The 20,316-nt window shown below is 36.4% G+C and overlaps 1 long non-coding RNA gene across 1 annotated transcript in view; it reads left to right on the plus strand.

Annotated features, from left to right (window-relative positions):
* The first annotated feature begins 5,763 nt into the window (after positions 1–5,763).
* Positions 5,764–20,316, plus strand: part of LOC125692250 (uncharacterized) — a 45,589-nt gene continuing 31,036 nt past the window's right edge. Inside the window, exon 1 of the long non-coding RNA XR_007376542.1 lies at positions 5,764–5,798. This is a non-coding gene — a long non-coding RNA (uncharacterized LOC125692250). The remainder of the gene's footprint in view (positions 5,799–20,316) is intronic.

The following is a 20,316-nucleotide window of genomic DNA, read 5'->3' on the forward strand; positions in this document are numbered from 1 at the left end:
GCGGGAATTAAATTATTGAAGAGGGGAAAACACGGATGGGCTATGGAAAAGTGAACTGAGAAAAAAATAGACAACTCCATAAAGACAGAGAAAGGAAATGCTGAGAAGCCTTAGACCAACATTCAATTTGCCAAATGAAATGCACAACAGACTACAACACGGTTTAAATCAGAAATATGTATAATTTCCTAGTGTCGTGTTTCCCCATTGGGCTTTGATTATTTTTAATGTTAAAATTTATAGATTAAGAATTTAATCTGTACAGTGATAAACTGAAAGATAATTTCTGAATAAAAGAGAATTTTATTTCAGATTTTCCCGGTCTTGGTGCATCTCTGCTGGACACCACATTGTGGGTAAAAGATAATCATTTGTTTTAGACAGCTGAGGTACATGCATGACTTTAAATCTGTTCATTTACTTGTGTTCATTTATGGGATGTGATTGGATGATCTGATTTAAAAGTGGATAGAGCTGCTTTTCAAATAATGTAGGAGATTCTTTGCAGAATCACGCTGAATTCTGAATGTCTCTCTGTGTAACGTTAAACATCTCTTATCCTTTTTTCCTTCTGAATTCTCAGTTACATATGCTTTCACTGATTTATTTTTCTCCTTCCCCATCATCAAGTAATAAATGCTAAACTGTTTAAAGATATCATTACTGAGCTTTCTGCTGTCTTCATGAATGAAGATATTATTTTGTCAAGCGGCATAAAAATTCAAAAAGAAACATTTATTTCCACATTTTTTTGTTGTGTTATACTCATTTCTGTTGTTTCAGGTGACTCAGCACATATCATTCTCATGATGCTAGATGCACAAGTTCCTGGAGTGTGCTACAGGTAATAAGCTGTGTCCTAACAACACAACAGATGGGTTTTAGTAACTGGAAGTCAGATGTTTCATACACAGTGTGAGAATTAGTTTTGTGTCTCTGATGTCAGCTAAAAATCAGAGCTCACTGGTGAGTCTTCATCTCCTTTATGCAGACTTGAGGAAAACCATACCTTAAGTTGCTAGACTTCACCTGATACCAGACAATGAATATATTGAAGGCTCGTTTTCTTGTTTCCTCCTGCGTATATATTACAAAATGACTGTACATAGTGATGTTAAGACATTTTAAAATTGGAACTGATTCTTCACTGACTTTCATTTAGAAAATTTTGAAATTAAGCTACCTTATTTCTTGTTATTTCTTTTGGAATAAGATTTTAATTTGTTGCCAGCCTTCTCCAAGGTATTTCCAACAAAGTAATGTATCTCTTAATTTGAATAGTGTGTCAGACAATAACCAGTTCTGTAAAGACTTAGGAAGCATGCAAAATTTTCACCTTGTATGTTTCTATGTAGATCAGCTGTAGCTGCTTTTTGCCTATCTTAATATTAAGTCTTCTGCCTGTTAAGCAGCCACTTAGGTACTGATTGCTGCAAAAGTCTGATCCTCTTCACATTGGAGAGCTGCACAGGGACATATATCCTACAGCATCTGAGTGTATGGATAGCTTCTACATTTCTTGGGCACCATATTTTAATGGTTATTCAATGCAATATGAATTTCCAACTCTCTCTATAAAAATCATGATGTCATTGAAAGTTATGTTGTTAAAAGGTATTATGGCATATGACAGGTCAAAGAGGAACTTACAGTTTCATTTAGAGTCTGGATTCTAGCAGAAACTCTTGAGAAGGTAATGAATTATGTTACTAAATGTAAACGTGCTTTACACTGAATTATATGCACTCTTCTATGGGTGAGCGTGATGGATTTTGCAGTTGAATTCCACATGGTCTGAAAAAGTGACCTTTGTTTGAGATCTCTATCATTCACAAGAAAACAAACAACAATACATGTTATTGAATAAATAACTTTCCCATGAAGGGTAAAATCAATTCTCCAATTTATTTTCTGAGGAAATATGAAATTGACAGTTTTACCGTGGGTACAATATCCAGAGCAACAAGTCAACATAAAATAGATTTTTAGAGAGATTCCTGTTCTGACACTTTCAAGCTTAGTATTGAAAATGGAGAATACAGATAAAGTTACAAATGAAACAGCCAGGTGAATTTCTTAAACGTTGTGGGAAAGAGGCAAAAACCCTATTATTAATGTTAATTTTCATTGTGTAAAATAAGAAAATCTTAATACTGAACATTTTTATAAAAAATTATCTTTTAAAAATATTTTTTTAAAATAATCTGCTTTCAAAAAGAAAATAAAAACCCAACAGCTTACTGTAAAACTGATTCCAGCCAAATTAGAACAAAGATTACAGCTATGTGTACCCGTGAGGTTTTCAGACTGAGTACTTCAGGGTCAAAATCTAGATTGTCATTTTCCAACCGAGATACATTATCTTTTCTGGTACATTTTCATTTGTTTGTTCACTTTAAATCATGCTTTGTTAATTTGAAATTCTCAAATACACATTTAACCTCTGAGCATTCTTTTGTTTCTGGATCTTAGGCACCTTGTTTGATCTTAGTCTTCTCATTTCTTTTTGTTGTTTTTGGACCTACATTTTCTACTTCAAGCGATTTTGGCACCCAAGTTAAAACATTGGATATGCACTGCTAGGATGAGAAAATGGATGCAAGTTGCTAAAAAAAGATGTCTTCTTGCTTATGTAAATCTGCTGAGCTGAGCAATAGCGTGCTTTCTTTCGAGATTTTCCATTTGGTAGCACAGCTGATTTCCAGCCATTCCAATTTTTCACGCAGTATGAGTTCAGTTCCAAGCTCATACATCACTGACCACATGCTAAAAATGGAATTCCATTTACATTTAATATATCTTCATTCCATTTCTTCTTTCTAGAAGTCTTGTTAGGCTCACATTCTCCTCTTCCTGTTAGACTCATATTCTCCTCTTCCTGGCATTCCTGCTCCTTTATTTTCTTGGGTTGCGATTTAAGAGCACGAACGTAATTCATTATGGAATGCTTTGTCTGTTTCTCTCCCCTCAGCAAGTGAATACTTAGTGAGCCGCTTAAGAGACCTAATAGCTCTCTCAGCATACAGACAAAATGCTTTAGAGAAAGTAGGTTTGTAAAATTAATGGAAGTTTGGTACTTCAGCATCATGTATGGTGTGAGTGCTACCAAAATAGATATAACACAAAAAATACAAGAACTGTAATGTCATCTATTCGGTCTTTGTCTCGGTGGTTTCCACGCTGTCAAAGAGGGTTATACTTCTCTACCTGAAGCTTGCATTGTGACATAAAAGAAAGTGTGGAAAAATATGGCTAAATATTGCATAGATTTTGAAAATGTGCTTGTGAGAACATTGACAAGCTATTAACGGATTCACTGTCTCATTTTTCCTACCTAATTTCTACAATCCGTATCAATGTGGGTTACTGGAGTTTAATCTTCTGAAGCCTTTCCGGGTCTTAGCTTAGTTTGGTGGACCAATCGCAGGTATCACATCTTAAAATAAGGTAGGAATGTGGTATATTCTAAGAAGAGCTGTCTCTCAAAGTTTGTTTTACCTACAAGGTTTTATTTGTTCTCTGCAGAGAATAATTTGTTTTTACACTCAAAAGACTTAAGGATCGATCAAATTTTTGATGCAATTGGTAACCAATATTCAGACAAGTTCAGTTTTGGGTGGACTGCATGCTTTGAACCATAAGCAATTGAAACTGCAAGAGACATTTTAGACCTGCTTTTGCTTAATTGTGAAAATGAATAGCACTGTGTGTTCCTAGCTCTATTTTTTTAATAGTTTTGGAAATTGAGACAGTTAAAGCACCAGCCACATAGGATGAAGTGGAGTTAGATACTTGTTCACTTGATCAAATTTAATGCCAGGCTGTGCATCTGTAATGCTGTAATGCTTAGTAATGTTTAAAATATAAAAAACTAATCAATTGCTTTCTGTTCATCAATGCATATTTTTGAGCTCCTGTATTCCTTGCATCATAATATATACTATATAGCAGCAAAAGAGGATAATCTTGTCTAAAGAATGAAGGTATAAATTCAGTAAAGTAGGACTGTGTTGTAAAGATACTCATACAACTTAGTGTAATTTTTGTTGTTAGTTAGTTTTGGTTTTTGACAGATTTTGGCTTGACAAATTTATCAAAGACCATTTCTGATCTTATGAACTTGGGAACTTGTATGACCATTTGAGCCTATATAAGTTCAGATTGAAAATACACTAAATTTCTTGAGTTGCAAGCTCTGAAACTACTTCACATTTTAAAGCCACAAACCAGTTGCAGCTGTTTGGAAGGGTTTTGAGCAAGTGAAAGATTTGGTTGAACCAAGGACTATGGAAGATGTCAGAATTCATGTGATATCAAAGAAGGTGGAAGAATAGTCAAGGACTTTTAAATTTGCTTTTCTGTTTTTGTTTTTCATGCTGCGAACCAGAAAAGTTGCTGTCATTGGATGCTGCCCGGTTCCAAATTAAAAGCAAGAACTGAGAGGCTCCTGAGTTCTCTATTTACAACATGAAAAGATAGAAGCACTTGAAAATTGAGATACAAAAGTCAGTGAGAGCCTTTTTTTTTTCTGATCTCAAGGCTTTTCAATTGCAAATGCTTTCGAAGAGATAGGATACGTTGCTTAGATAAATATTAGATCAGTATGTACTTAAGAGGCTTGTCACATGATGAACATTCATTGCTACCTGGACACAAATCGTTCTATTTCAAACAGGCATGGGTCTGTTACCCACCTGCTGATGTTACATACGCTTGTTCCTTTCTAAATAAACCCAAGTGTTTTCCAAAAATAATAGCCATAAATGTTTGTCAGAAGTCACAATATATTTTCTTGGCTAAGCAAGCACAATAATTTGTTTCTCAGGGAAGAATATGTCCTAAGATTTTAAATCAGAAAATACACAGAAATGTATTAATCTAAACATGTCTAACTAAAGCATCAACTGGAATGTACAGTTATATGTGAAATTAATTCACTAAAGACATTTTTTTTCAACACAATTTTCTATTGCAATGATTATTCATACTGATTTACAAATGTAGGAGGCTTAAGTTCTCCCAGGAAGAGGCAAGATCACAGCTAGGAGCATCATTCCTTCCTGTAAGTACTGTAGGTTAAGATATCAGATTTTCTTTTATTTTATTGTTTTGGGTTTGGTTTGTTTTTGTTTTTTTTTTTCATGTTCTGTGAAAATATACTATTCTACTGCATAAAATTACACCTTGTGATTTCACAAGAAAACATTAATTTTGTGACATCATCTTTCTGTGTGCATTTTGTGTTACCTGAAAGGAAATAACCTTTTCTGCTCAGAACAAGTGCTCCTATGTATATTACGAATGAAACAAGCTCCAAAATCAAATGCATTATTGATATATTTTTTTTTCTCAGTCTCATTCTACAATGCACAAGGGCTGCTCCAGAAGTGATGCCTCCTATTTTATTACGTCAGCCCACCGTTTCAGAGGCAGAGGTTGAACCTTCCTGCCAATATTCCATTACATGTTGTTGCCATGTGATAGATAGCAGTAAAGGGGCATGCTAACAAAATGCCATGGAAGTGTGTATGAAGCAAAAGTGTGCCATTAAATTATTCCAATTATTGCACGTGTGTATGGGGCTGCCGAATCACGGCCTGAACCTCTGATGAATCACCTGAGGCAAGCAATGAGTCAGTCACGGGAGCACAGGTTAAGGCAATGCATCTGTGCTGCAGGAAGCCAGGTGGAGCCAGGCTCCACCTCTCTTAGACCCATTTAAGAACTGACTGCCAGGGGGGAAGGATTTTTTCTGGAAAGCTACTCCACTGGAGTTTATTAAGCGAGCCTGGGATAGGGTGAGTGTTCTCTTTTCCTTACTCTAGTATTATAATTACATCAGATCTACTCCTGGCTATACTATACCATCTGTATATTCATTGATTGTACACGCATGGAAAAAGAAATTGCACTTACTGACAGTCATCTATGCTTGCTGAATGTTTATGGAGACTGGAAAGTGGATGTGAGTGCAGTGAGGCAGTGGGTGGTGTGCTTAAGCAGTGGCAACAGCAACGGTTAGTACCTCTGCTGGTGCAGAATTTTATGAGAAAAGCATGCAGGCTCTTGCTCACTACTGGTGAAAATGCATAGCTAGTGGTGGAAAATACGCTGGAAAGTCTTGTTTTGTAGCTGAGAATTTGCTCTATCATACAGTGTTGTTGTCGTCTTTGTACCTGCTATAGTTTGCATGGAAATAAATAGGAAGCATTACTTTTGGAGAAACCTATGAGTTTGTCTGCACTAAAAGTACATATAATTTAATTTGGAACATGCAGTTGGGTAGTAAAGTATGGTAGAATTTGTGATAACTGGAAATCTCCATTGTTGATTGTATGGGAACTGTTGAGTCATAGCCTGAACCTCTGCTTCACAGAATCACAGAATTGTAGGGGTTGGAAGGGACTTCCAGAGATCATTGAGTCCAACCCCCCAAGGGTTGGAGTCCAACCCCCCCCAAAGGTTGATCACCTGAGGCAAGGATTGAGTCAGCTGTGGGAGCACAGGTGAAGGCAGTGTGACCAGAAGGGATGGAGCCTGGCTGCACCTCTCTTAGACCCCATTTAAGGGCTGATTGCCACTGGGGAAGTATTTTTATTTGGAGATTCTTCCTCTGTGAAGTCTTTCCTGCAAACCTAGATCTTTGGATACAGGTGAGCATTTCTTTCCTGTTTGTTTCTTTTCCTGTTTTTACCATGACGATCTTTCCAGCTCTAACACCAACTGTAATAGTGACGTTCACTCAGTTGTTACCTGGAGAGGGCTGGAGCTGAGTTAAGTATGTAAGAAGCAACTCTGGTTCTGAAGTATGTAATCCAGTGAAGCTTTGCAAAATGTTAATAGTTAGTGTATACAGTAGCTCATCTTGGATAAGTGGATCAGCAAAACACAGATCTTTTTGCTAGAACAGGCAAAGCAAAGTAGTAAAATATGCATCCTGTTTATTAAAGTGTGCAAATACATCTAGTATATATATAACAATTTGGCTAGAGAAATATGTACTTAAATCAATGTGCAACTACACGTATGCATTACATAATTTGATTACAAAAATAAACAAAATATTAAATGACAAAATATATTTAGATAAATCTAAATACAATCTACATTTGAAGAGCATTAAAAACGATTGAGGATTGCGGTGGGAACCCAAAGCCTTGTATCTAGACATTGTTAGGAGTGCTGTTTCACTTCCTTCCTATGTAGGATTGTCCGAACCTGAGTTTGGCAAACTTGATGAAGATAAAGTAACTTGTATCTTTAGTTAATACTGTAATTATTTTTTGCCTTGTTTTCCCATTCATTTTTGTTCTTTTGTCTGTTTTCTCAGTGTTGCTTTTGAATACACTTAGAAGAACAACTTAAGGTCTTAGGAAATTTTTAAAGAAATTTAACCTTGCTGCTTGGTCACAGTTTTGCAAAATTGCTGTGGCCTTGGTTTGAGGAGGAAAAGCAGTATCTTCTGTTTTCCAGTCAGCTGGAGTCACTCTCAATGATTTTCAGTAACCTTTTGTTTCCTGTTCTAGTTTGCAGGCTAGATTTTCCTTAGAAGTGAAAGAAGCTATATAATAGTAGCAAGCCTACTTTTTGCGTGGCTTACCTTGTGTGTGAAAGGAAGGTGTCCCTTCAGAAGGATCATTTGCTCCTGACCAGCCTATTTGAAGGATTTTCTTGGGGGAAAGACAACTTTACTAAGATCTGCACACCACAGACTTTCTTGCTGCTGTTTCATTTGGCTTTTGGTCTGAAAATAGTACAAAAATGCTATGGCTTGCATTAGACTTTTTTCCTAGTGATACGAATTTATTTTCATGTCTTTTGGGAGTTTTTTTTGACACCATTGCCCCCCTCTGGGTGGCAGGATTGTTACTCTCCTATCTTTGCAGACCCACCCCTCTTTTATTAGTAATCACGAAGAGTTTCAAATGTAACCTTTTTTTGTAAAATGTGCAGTATCATATCTCAGAAGTTAAGTTACATTCAGCAATTTCACTGACTCTAAGCCAACCTGGATTTTATATTATATACTTGCTTATCTCATATGCTGGTCTGGGAGGTTTACATATAGGACATATTGTGCTACAAGACATCCATTCAGAAAAGGTGATATGGGAAGGCAAGACAGAACTGTTGGCTATTTGGAACACTTGTTTTTCTGCATAAAGAGTTAATTGCTCTCAAATGTGTAAAATATTTTGAGTTCCATTCATGAAATATCAAAGTGAGTGAAAAGTGATCAGTGAACTTTTGGATTAACTTCCTGTTAGTGTAGGGTTACAGAACTTTCTCTTATAGTATTGATACTGTACCTGTTAGAAAATCTTAGGGAAGACTCTAAGGGCGAGGCAAGCAAGTACAGATACTTAAAGAATATTACCTCTTTTCCAGGTATATTGAGTCAGAGGGGATACCATTTCCTAAATAACTGTTCATTATTTTGTCTGATAGCTTTTTGCATCTCAGTACGCTTCTAACACTAAGTTGTACTGGATTGAGTTCCACAGTGTAATGCATGCTGCCTGATGATATAGCTCATTTTGTTTGTTTTGAGCCTGCCTTGTGTTAGTTTATTTCATGCTTCCTATCTTTTTTTTTCTAGTAGAAAAGACAATGGGGAGACTTTATTTTTTTTCATACCTATTTTTTCCTTTCTAAGTTATAGTTAATTCTCACGCTGCAAACATTCAGTATCTTTTCACGTCCTTCATTGTTGTCAGTTCTTGTACTTAATGCTAATTTTGATCTATCCCTTCTTGAATTGTTGAGTGGAAGTGAGATATTTAAGAGGGCTCCTGGCAGCTGGAATCACGCCAAAGGCTTTTATTGATAATCCCCCTCAGAACTGTCTGCTATTGTCACTTTCAGAAAGGAGATGATGAGTTTGTCATGTTTTTGTATCTTCTGTTCCTGCTCACAGTTGCTTATACCAGTATGTAGGAGTTGGCTTTGAAATATTTTACAGAATTTTAGGGGCTGGAAGAGACCTCTAGAGATGACTTAGTACAATCGCACTGCCAAATCAGAACCCCTAGATCAGATTGCAAGGGTAGGTAGCCAGACAGGTCTCTAATCTCTGCAGAAGAGCTCCCTGTGCAGCCTGTTCCAGTGCTCTGTCACCCTTACTGTGAGGAAGCTCTTAAGGACATGTGTTCAGAACTTCATCATATGTTTCAGTTTGTGGTTGCTTCCCCTTTCCCTGTAGCAATGTATGGCTGGAAAGAGTCTGGCCTTGTCCCTTTGCCTCCCACACCTTAGATATTCATAAACACTGATCAGATCCCCTCTCAGACTTACTTCCTCTAAGCTGAATAGATCCAGGTCACTCAGCCTTTCCTCATGAGAGGTGCTCCATGCCCTTTATCATCTTTGTGGCCCTCCATTGGACTCTTTCTAGGAGATCCATGTCTTTTTTGTACTGAAACCAGAATTGGATACAATACTCCAGGTGAGGCCTGACCAGGATGGAGCAGAGGGGAAGGATCTCCTCCCTTGACCTGCTGACCACACTCCTTTTAATGCACTCCGGGATGCCATTTTTGGCCCCTAGGGTACGCTGCTGGCTTGTGGCCAACTTGTTGTTCACCAGAACACCCCACTCCCTCTCTGACTTCCATCAGGTCATCCCTCAACCTGTACTGGTGCATGCAGTTATTCCTCCCCAGGTGAAAAACTCTACACTTGCAATTTAAGCCTTCTGAGTCCTGGCAGAATGAATTCTGAATTCTTTTTAGCCTTCCTTGCTGTCTTCCCTGAAATAGTTATGAAATCCTTTTGGGGATAGCAGGTATTGTTACTATTGAGTCTGGCCTGAGCAGGGCAGACTCAGTGTTGCTACTTTTACGGTATTTCTTTAGTATAAGATGATATGGCTTCATTGATAGGCTTTGGGATGTTTTTGTCCCCAAATGTAGCTTTGTTTACTCTCAAGGCTCTTATGACAGACCATGAAAATAGTAGAAATGAATGGAATGGGATAGTTCAGTTGAAAGTACTTGGCAAAACCCATCAAATCCAACAGCATGACAACTTTGAGGGCTAACAAAAAAAGTACGTTATTAAGTAATATGAAATTAAATAAAAGTGATGACTAAGGATAAGCTGGCTGATCTGATTAGGATGGCTTTTCAGCATAAGTCGTCAGTCAGCTAATCAACACTGTGAGACATCTGGACAAACATTTTAACATACTGACAAAGGAAGAGGAGGAAGATAATGGATGAGGTAATGAAAGAAAGTGAGTGCTGAAGAGTGAAAAGGTAGAGAAGTAGAGTACTGAGGATAAGGAGTTAAAGGTAAAGTAAGAACATGAGATGCAGGGCAGAGGGGAAAGGGGAAGGACAAAATATTAGCTAACAATGCTTTGTTGGAAGATGAGAATGATAGGTAGGAAGTGTCATTTAATTCTCTACATGAATAAATACTGAAGTTAAATCTAGTCTAGGGTCAAATATCTAATTGTAAGAAAAAGTACCTCCTGAAAATTCAGAAGATGGTTGGCTCAAGACTACTCATTATCAGTGGACAGCTGCAGCTTGTGTGAATATATACCTCGTTCCTTTGGAGAATGAGGTATAAATGAATGGCAGAAATGAATTGGTCAGTCCACAGCTGGCTGTAATGATTAGCTCTGTAGCTCTACATTATTGTCTTGGAGAGCATGGTTTCCATGTGTGGGCTCTTGAGGCCGCCTGTGTGGCTTACAGTTCTTCCAAATGCTTCCATAGAGAGCTGTACTTAAAATACAGGACTCTATCTATTCTGCATCTTCACACAGAATAGCATTTTATGGCCCTAAATTATTAGTGTGGCATGCTAAAAATATAAAACTCATTTTCAGTATTTGGAATTACACCAGAATAAATATAAAACAGAATATCCCTTGAGCTGTACAGTTTGTAATTGAGTTTTCTTCTTTTTTTAATCTCGAACATATAGCTTATAAATTAGTGGGGCAGCAGAGTGAAGCCGAGTGTAAAATACTGCAATAAAATTGAACACTTTGTATCTTTCTCTCTTGCAGTTATGATCATTACAGAAAATAGTTATTAAATCTCTAAAGATTACTATAATTGAATTGCTTGTGTAGCGGTAACTTACTGTTTCTTGAGTCCCACACATAGGGGGGAGGAAAAAAGAAAACAAATGATCCCGCTGTAATACTGTGTTTTTTCATTCAGAAAAAGATGTAATGTTGAATTTTCACATGAACAAACATTTTATCTCTATGTTCCAAACAAGTACCTAAAAATGTCTTCTAGGCAATTCATTTTAATTTTTTTATATATATAGGGTCAACGTTATTTCATTGCTGTTAAAGGTGTTGTCATTACCTTAATGATGTGCCCAGTTGTTTAAAAAGCAGGTATAAAAATAAGCTACATGCTTGACATTTGACAAGTAACTGGAGAAACAGATAGTATTACAATATTGCTCTTTTCCGTCTTATTTATCAATCTGTCATAACTCTTTCGTCAACAAAGCGTGGCTCTTGTTTTCCTGGCTTGTCAGGCATGCTTAGGGGTAAAGATATTTTTCTTCTCTTCGGCATCAGAGGTTGACAAGACAGGTATCCTAGAGCTTATAACTACTGCTTGGCTATCGTTACCCCTCGCTGCTTACACATACTTCCTTGACGTATCATCACTGCTGCTGCGACATTTTAGATGGTGCCGTAAAGCCTTACCTGACTTCCTCGGGCAGCAAATCTCTGGCAAGCTGGCAGTGAAGTGATGCTCTCAGTACCTGTGCTAGACCTGTGTTTTGTACTTGGAGTATATCTGTCTCTAGCACAATCCATTTATCACCCAGTGATGAGTGCCAAGAGCCTGTCTCCCAGTTAAGCTTGTATTTCTAGTCATCAACTATGGTTCCCCAATGTTACGTGTAGTTCTATTGCTTTCAGTTCCCCTTAACCGACCTCTCACCTCATCTGGTGACTGTGCTAAATTCATCATTTGGATAACTTTTGCCATCTGATTTTGCGCATTTTTGAAGACATTTAAAAATGTCTTCCATCTACTAATTGGAACAGCAGTAGATGGAAAAAAAAAATAGGATTAGATTAATAACAGCCCATACGACATAAGTAATCAGATGCTTACTTAATGAACCATTGTAATTATGATCCATAGACACATTATTGGCATATAAACTATGGGCACGAGGGTTTTAATGAGATTTGAGAGGCTACTTAAATCGCATTCTTGATAGGATTATCCAAATGTATTCAAGCTGAAAAATTGAGAGAATGAATGAAAAGGAGAAATTGTAACATTTGTTGCAGCAAATAGCTAGAAGTTGTAAAACAAAAATATAAGCGACGTGGCTTAGCAAGACAGTTCTCTATAGTGAGGGTAACATCCTCTTTGTATCTCCTCTAATGAGTATGAGGGCCACAATGAACAGCTTAGTACAGACAGAGAATTTGGGGTATCTATGTGGATTAGTCAGTCCTTAGTAAGACGACATTTTTTTAAATGCTGTTCTAACAAATGATATCTCTAATGAGAAAAAACGTGGTGTCAGGGCTTTTCTCTCCTTAAGAATAAGGCATTTCTTTTATATTTTTCACTGGAAATGAAAATCTCAATTTTTGAGTCAGTTTAATAAATTAAAAGTTTTTTTAGTGTTCAAATCTAATTTCTTCTTTTGTGATACGCCTGTTGTTTCTCAACCTGCATCAGTAACTGGTCTCACCATCACAACTACGCTCTTACAGGGTTCATGTGTTTGTTCTTGTTTTCTGTATCAGTCTGACATCCAAAATAAGTCATTTAGTCATCTGCCTGTCCTCATTTCTGTAATTCACAGTCACCACTCGTTTCACTTTATAAAAGTTCTCTCCACTTTCGGTTTTTTTACTGAAGGATGTTCCAAGTATTGAGCATTTTAAAGTTAGTGTTGCTAAGCTGTATTTTAGGTTTTAGAAGATAAAGTGTCAAGCTGAACACCCTTGCTTTTCTGAGCAACAAAGCTTCCCATTATTTACATTTTTGTGGGTAGTATAAATTGCATTTCTGTATGATTACCAGGAGACAAAATATAAAATTGATAGCTTTTTCACTTAATGATGTTGTCTCCATTCTTACTGAATTCTTTCTATTTCCTTTTTCTATTTGGGAAGTTTGCATTAACTCCTCCTTTCTTCCCCCCCAAAAATAAATAAATGAATAAAAATAAAACAACCTAGTATTTCTGTCAGAATATTCACTCAATGTAAAGGAAATTACATGTTTTCAGTCTGTCTAATTTGGGTATTCATGAGATTCCTGGCAAAGTTATCTAAATTTACTCAAGCTAAAAAAATCCCACATTAAAAAAGTTACTGTAAAACTTATGGCAACAAACAACCAGAACTGGTTTCAAAACAAAACAAAAACACATGGTATGAGAGGATGTGGCTTTTCAAAACAATTAGTTTTATTTTTTTACTGAGTAAAACATCCTCAGTAAGGGAATAGTGGTTTAGTTTGAAGTATGTAATCTAACTTTGGTTCTCCATTGGAACTGGCAGTGGAAACACAGTTACAGGCTATGCTGTCTCCTGGCTTTTTCTTTTGTAGTGGTTGCTTTGTTTTATTAAAGTTCAAGAACACTGAATATTTCCTCTACAAAATACTAATTATTTCATTTTTTCTTGCTTTTAAGCATCTAGAAATTGCTCTGTAAATAAGACTAGCATTTATCATTTTCCAAATTTGGGTTTGTTGTTTTTTTTGACTCAAAAGAGATATGAGTTACTCAGTCACTTTCTCCTGCTTGTGTACAGTGGTTACTTTTGTTTTGTGTTTTATTTACCACCTCCTAATGTTTCCACATATCCACATATACATATTTATGAGAAGAAGGTGAACCCATATGTCTTTTTCCCAATCAAAATCTGAGCTACAAACTTGCTCATACCTGTAGTTTAGAAGAAGTATAGAGGAGAAAAATAATCATATTATTATGTAAAACTTTAACTAAACTTGTTACTTACGTTGATAGTCTGAATCTGTTGATATAATGTAGAATTTAGGAACCAATTTTTTTTTTAAAAAAAAAAACAACATTGAAAGTATGAACTTCTTTTTTATGAGATTATTACAAGATGCACTCATCTACAAGATAACATTTGCCTCTGACATTTTATCTAAGGAACCTGTGAACCTGTACTGATTTGTTTTTCAGTTTTGAAATATTTTGAAATATTTTAAATTTTAAAATTTTTGAAATATTTCCATGCTTTAGGCATACTTACAGTCTTCAAGCAATGTACATGTCTGTAGAGTTAATTTTTGCTTTTGCAATGTAGTGTATGAAAAGCTAAGTAGATGAAATGTGCATCCTCTATTTCTCCTGCCATTCACAATAAAGGTGCATAGAGACTTAAATTTCGAATGAATGTTTTAAATTTAGGAGACAAAATTTGGAAGTTTTTCTGAGATCTCCACATAATGATAGGAAAGTTTAAGGACTTTATAATTTTTTTAATGTAACTCTAGAGGTAAATTGTCTCTTGACTTTATTTAGTTTCTGAATAACTAATTTCATACAGCATTGTTAAACAAAATGTCGCAGGAAATCTGTATACCTGAGAGCCTCTGTAGTGTGTTCTACTAGAGATATTTCTTAGTGTTTGTGCTGTGATCAAGTGTAAAAGGGCACTATATTTCTAGTGACTTTTTAATATCTTCAGAGTAAAATGCGATGTGGAGGTGGTATATAACTACAAGGAATTAAAAAATAGAGGCTTTAAAATGATTAAACAAAGCAACATGATATAATATTGTTTATGTAGAGAAGTTTGACATCACGGTTTGTAAGAGAAAACTTTTTTTTTTATGTATAGAAAAGAAATATAGGGCTGAAGTAAGTGATATTCCAGTTTGAATTTTTAACAGAGTGAATACTTTCATTCTAATCTATCAAAGCTTTTGTGGAGTTCAACTGAATAAAAGGGAGTCAGTCTTTTTACTTAAAATTAAATACTTCACCTGCTCTGTGGATGGAGTTCTTATTTTTTTTGGCTTAATCAGTGTCCCATTGAGCTCCCTTAGAAATTTCCCTCTTCACCTGCTTCTTATAATTAGACAAGAAGTTTAATGACTTCTAATGGAATATCTAGCATGGCCTCCTTCTGGAGGCAAATAGACCATTTATCTTTTGCTTTTTTGGTAATTCTTGTTTCACTTGTACCCATTTCCAGCTCATTCCTTCTAAATATTTTACTTAATTAGTATTTATAACAATGGCTTATTGGAAGATGGAGTTCAAAGATTTGAGGGTAGTTTAGCGAAATATTTCAGCTGCTGAACAGACATTATAGCTCTCTAGAGGGGAGCTGTAGACCTTATATGATTCGCTTAAAATGGACCAAAGGTGAGAGTAAGGTGACCCTCAACAGGGTTATTGGAAAGATCGTACTGAGGAGACCATACCCAGGAAATAGGATTGTCTACAGGATAACAAGATTATCCCTTGCTAAATTCACACTGTAAAGAAACAGGTGTAAAATGCAGTTGAGGAAATGAATGAGACAGTTAGGGATTTGAAACAGATCTTTGATTACTGCAGTGCTACCTTTTAAGAAAAATGGAATTTGGGAAAGTTGAAGACTGCAGGGTCAGAAAAGTTGTAAAATGTTAAATTAGGTTAATACGTAAAATGGTTTTGCTATATGTCAGTTAAGATGCAGTGTAATATTAACTCTATTCCAGCGATATTTTGAGTGCTTTCAGAAATGGTTTAACTACTGCAGTCACGTGGGCTAATGTATTTCTGGCTCCATTGGATTTTGATTCTATGAGGCCACATCAGGGTCATTTATAACAAAGGGTATAAATTCCTATAAATCTTTTACCTGTTCTGTCATTTATATCAATGCGTAAAAGCAAATAAATTTGTCCATGTCATCAAATGTAGGTATGTCTGATTTCTTCCAGTTTAGCCTTCCACGTTAGCTTTTTCCCTAAATAGGTGATGCACTCTATAATGAGCTCAGTTGTTCTGAGAAATCTTTTTTACAGTGTTTGCAGCTTTAGAATTGACATTCCCAAACAAACCTTGTGTAATGCCATTTTGATACGCTTCACATTCGTAAGATTTCAGGTTTACATGTGGTATCCCAGGTGAACTGCTACTAATCAGCAATCAAAGACAAGATATTAAAGTCTTTTGATACTGGAGATGCCTTCATTCTCTTCAGCATTTACTCTGTCACATATGAGTTCTTAGTGTCTTTTTACAGTTTTCTACTCCTTACGCCTCAGGAGGTGCAGAGAGGGACACTTCTGATACATTTAGTGCACAGGGTATAAATAATGCCTGATGCAATTTCTTACATGTTTAGAAATGGGGTGACATTTTGTCTGTATACTTCCTTCAGTACATCAGTATAAACACCAGCCCCAGTTTAGTACTGAATCCAGAAAGCATTAATCTTTTTGAACACTGTCCTCCTCACCAATAGGAGTTCCTCTTGAACTGTAATGTTATTGACAGTGGCAAGCTAGTCAGGTACATATTTTCCTGGTTGATTTGTACTACTTCAGCACTGTACAGTTTAGTCTAATAACAGCAACCAAGGCACCTGCATTCACTTTCTAGAGAATTCAGATAATGTCCTCTTATTAATTGCATGTAAGGTCTTAGCAAAGAATTGCAAAGAGGTTGTCATTTCAGCAGACATACAGATCCGAAAGCAAGTTTAAAGATATTTTTCATATCCAGCAATCAATATATGCCATTGTTACTCCCTGGGACAAACACTAGACCTGGAGGGTTAATCTGTGTATCAGGGTGAGTGGATGGTAAGGGAAGCAGAATAACACAGAGTTGGTCAAGGCTAAATCAAGGCAGAGCTTAAGCTACTGTCAGGTAAATAAGTAAAGTAGAGCAGAGACTGTGAGAGAAGTGCTGCTGGCAAGTGAAGGAAGGAGTCGTTTAAACAATCTGCAGAAGAATCAGAAACAGAACAATAATAATGATGTTTGGCAGATATATATTGTAAAATTTAACTGTGCCCCTGTTCTTCCTCTCCATTCTTCATGTCCTATCCTGACTGACATTTTTTTTTTTTCTTTGTTTAAGTGAGTCAAATGAGTTTAAAAACTAATTCTGGCTAAGAGTCTTTGGCAGGCATTGTCTTTTACATTGGTTTACAAGAGGACACTTACTCAAAAATACTTCTGCTGAAAGTTCTGAAAGCATTTGGAAATATGGGGGGGGGGGAAGAAATCCTCCCTACTTGATCACTGGCTGGAGATATTGTAAAATAACAACCTGCATGGTGGTGATTTGAGAACTGAAACTATTTCCAGGGAGACCAGGTTAGTTCCCAAGTGTGTATTTTCCTTCTCAGACTGATCATGAGTTTGAATCACAGAATCAGTAAGGTTGAAAAAGATCTCTGAGATAGTCAAGTTCAACCATCGACTCATCACCACCTTGCCCACTAAATCATGGCACTTAGTCTCACATTCACAGGTTACTTGAACCCCTCCAGAGACAGTGACTCCACCTTCCTGGGAAGTCTGTTCCAACGCTTAGCCACTCCTGAGACTTTTAAAAAGAATTTTTTTACTACTTTCCAGCAGTTTTAGACTAAACAATGCCAATTCCCTTAGCCTCTCCTCCGGAACTTTCACCAGTTTTGTTTCCCTTCTCTGGATAGTCTAGGTAAAGTAGCAAGTTGCTGTTTTCTCCTGAACTGGGGGGGATTTATCCTGCCTTCCATTCCTTTTTTCCAGCTCAGCAGGCTGAGTACTCCAAGAAATGACTGCTCTTTAGTGACTATTAAATTAAATGACTGCTGTTTAATGACTATTAAACACAAGTCTAGTAGACAAGGAGTACTTAAGCCTTTTCCTTATTATTGGTGGCAGTGTTCCCTTGCACATCTAATAAAAGGTGGAGATAATCCTAGGCCCTGCTTTTGTTTGTGCTGTTGCAGAGCTAGAATGAGTCTGTGCAGATAACACACATTGCCTTTGGGACCTCACTGTCCAGATGAGAACATAACAGAAGAGTGTCACAGCTCTGTTCTTTTCTGTCTTCTGAGCCTTAGAATTATATCCAGATACAGGGAAAGAGAAGATTCTGTCCAAATAGTTAAATGGCCCTGGGCTCTTCAGTCTAGATATAGACCATGTGGGTATGGAGATGGCATGGCACAAGCAGCCGCATTCTTTACACTTCCAAACCATGCTGAGTTCCTAACACTTCTTTGTCAAGCAGTAGGTCCTTTTCTTACCTTCTGTATACCTCAGGAGCATCCATCACTTCTTTTTGGCCATATTTTCTTATAATTATTTCTCAATCATAGAACAGCATGGGCTGAAAAGGACCACAATGATCATTTAACTTCAACTCCCCTGCTATGTGTAGCATTGCCAGCCACCAAACCAGGGTGCCCAGAGCCACATCCAGCCTGGCTTTGAATGTCCACAGGGATGAGGCATCCACAACCTCCTTGGGCAACCTGTTCCAGTGCATTACCACCCTCTGACTGAAAAACTTTCTCCTAATATCTAACCTAAACCTCCCCTGCTTTAGTTTAAAGACATTCCCCCATGTTTAATCTCTATCCGCCCTCATAAACCGATGTATTCTCTCCTGTTTATATGCTCCCTTCAAGTATTGGAAGGCCACAGTGTGGTCTCCCCAAAGCCTTCTCTTCTCCAAAGAGAATAGAAAGTGAGACGCTTGTGAATTGATCTTGTCTTTTGGTGAGGGATCTCTTTTCTAATCCTTCTTTTCCTTCAGTCTAATTTTTGAAGAAGGAGAGGATAACTAACTTAAGGTAGAACCTACCCAAACATTGGAAAATCTCAATGAACCCTGAACAGAGAATCTTTTATGTCACTTACTGCATCTGATGATGATATTGGTGTCATTAACCTCTTCACATATGAAAGAACACAGAAAAGGACAGAACGTAAGAATGTTGTCTTAGAACACTTCTATAATTACCTGAATTAAACAAAGATAGGGCTTGTCACTTCCCAGTTATGATGAAGTTCCCATTTGGATAGTAAAAATTCTTTATAATTAACTAATTTATGGATCAGTTCATCTACAGTAGTGCAAATTGCCCATACCTTCATTATAATCAGTGCAACTTACATGGGTGGAAGATTTGATCTCATGTCAAGAGGATATGAAAAAGAATATCTTATTCGCTTTATACTCACTGTCAACAAAAATGACACTTCTATTTGACACAATCTCCTTAACACACAGCAAATACTTACAGAATTACTTTGTGTGTTTGACCTGGATTACAGATGACCAACCAACATCATCTAGTAAAAGAAGGGATCCTTACTCTGTAACATTTACTGATCAAATAGGTTTCTTCCTGATGCACTATCCAAATTCAACAATCTGATTATTATGTCCTGGTACTGATGTATAGTACTGGGAAGTCTCTTGGAAATTCCCTGTAGTGGTTTCTTGCTAAGAAAATATTTCAATATATTTCTGGGAAATCAACAGTTGTGAAAGATACCATAAGCAAAGTTTGTGTCTAATTGAATGTTAACAGGCATTACTACTTTTATTAGTACTTGAATCTATGTATTGAGTACCAAGTATACCAAATTGTTTTCACTGAAATATGAGATCCTCTGTTGTGATAACAATAATAGAGGCTATTCTTAAATCTGAAAGACTTAAAATCTTGATATATACGTTCTTCCAGAGTTTTGTTTTGTAAGACATATATAATTCAAAGGCACTGGAAACTACAGTGGCAAATTATAAGAGTTATTAAAAATTCTATTTCAAACTAATATCAAGTCATCAAAAAAAGGAATACTACTGACCTTTTTACCAAAGTGTAAATTAGCAGTCTAATGGTAATATTCAGATGTGCAAAAGAAGTATAAGCTCCTTTAGATGAAAATAATAGTAGAATGTTCTTCCCTGCTGTGAATCATCCTAACATGTGAAATAGCATTTTGATACAATGACCTCTGCAAAGGGCATAGCAAACTGGAAAATAGGGGAATAAAAGGTTGTGACGATTTTGTGTATTTCTTGCCAATAATTTATTCTCATTTTATTTATTGCATAAAACATGAATATCTCAAATCATCTCTGCATCTTGTTTTAAAAGCAAATAACTCATCCTGCTTGCCCCTAGAAGATTTTCCATACAAAAACAGTAGCTATGGAGGTAAATGAAGGCTAAACATACTTGATTGTATTTAAGAAAACATCTTGAATATATTATCGTGTACCAATAATATCTGATTTTACTGCTACATGAATATTTATGTTTTTAAGGAAAAAAGGAAAATGAGATATGAAACAGGATTGTTACAAAACTGTGGA

Source organism: Lagopus muta, chromosome 4 (genome assembly GCF_023343835.1).
Source record: "Lagopus muta isolate bLagMut1 chromosome 4, bLagMut1 primary, whole genome shotgun sequence".
NCBI lineage: Eukaryota > Metazoa > Chordata > Aves > Galliformes > Phasianidae > Lagopus > Lagopus muta.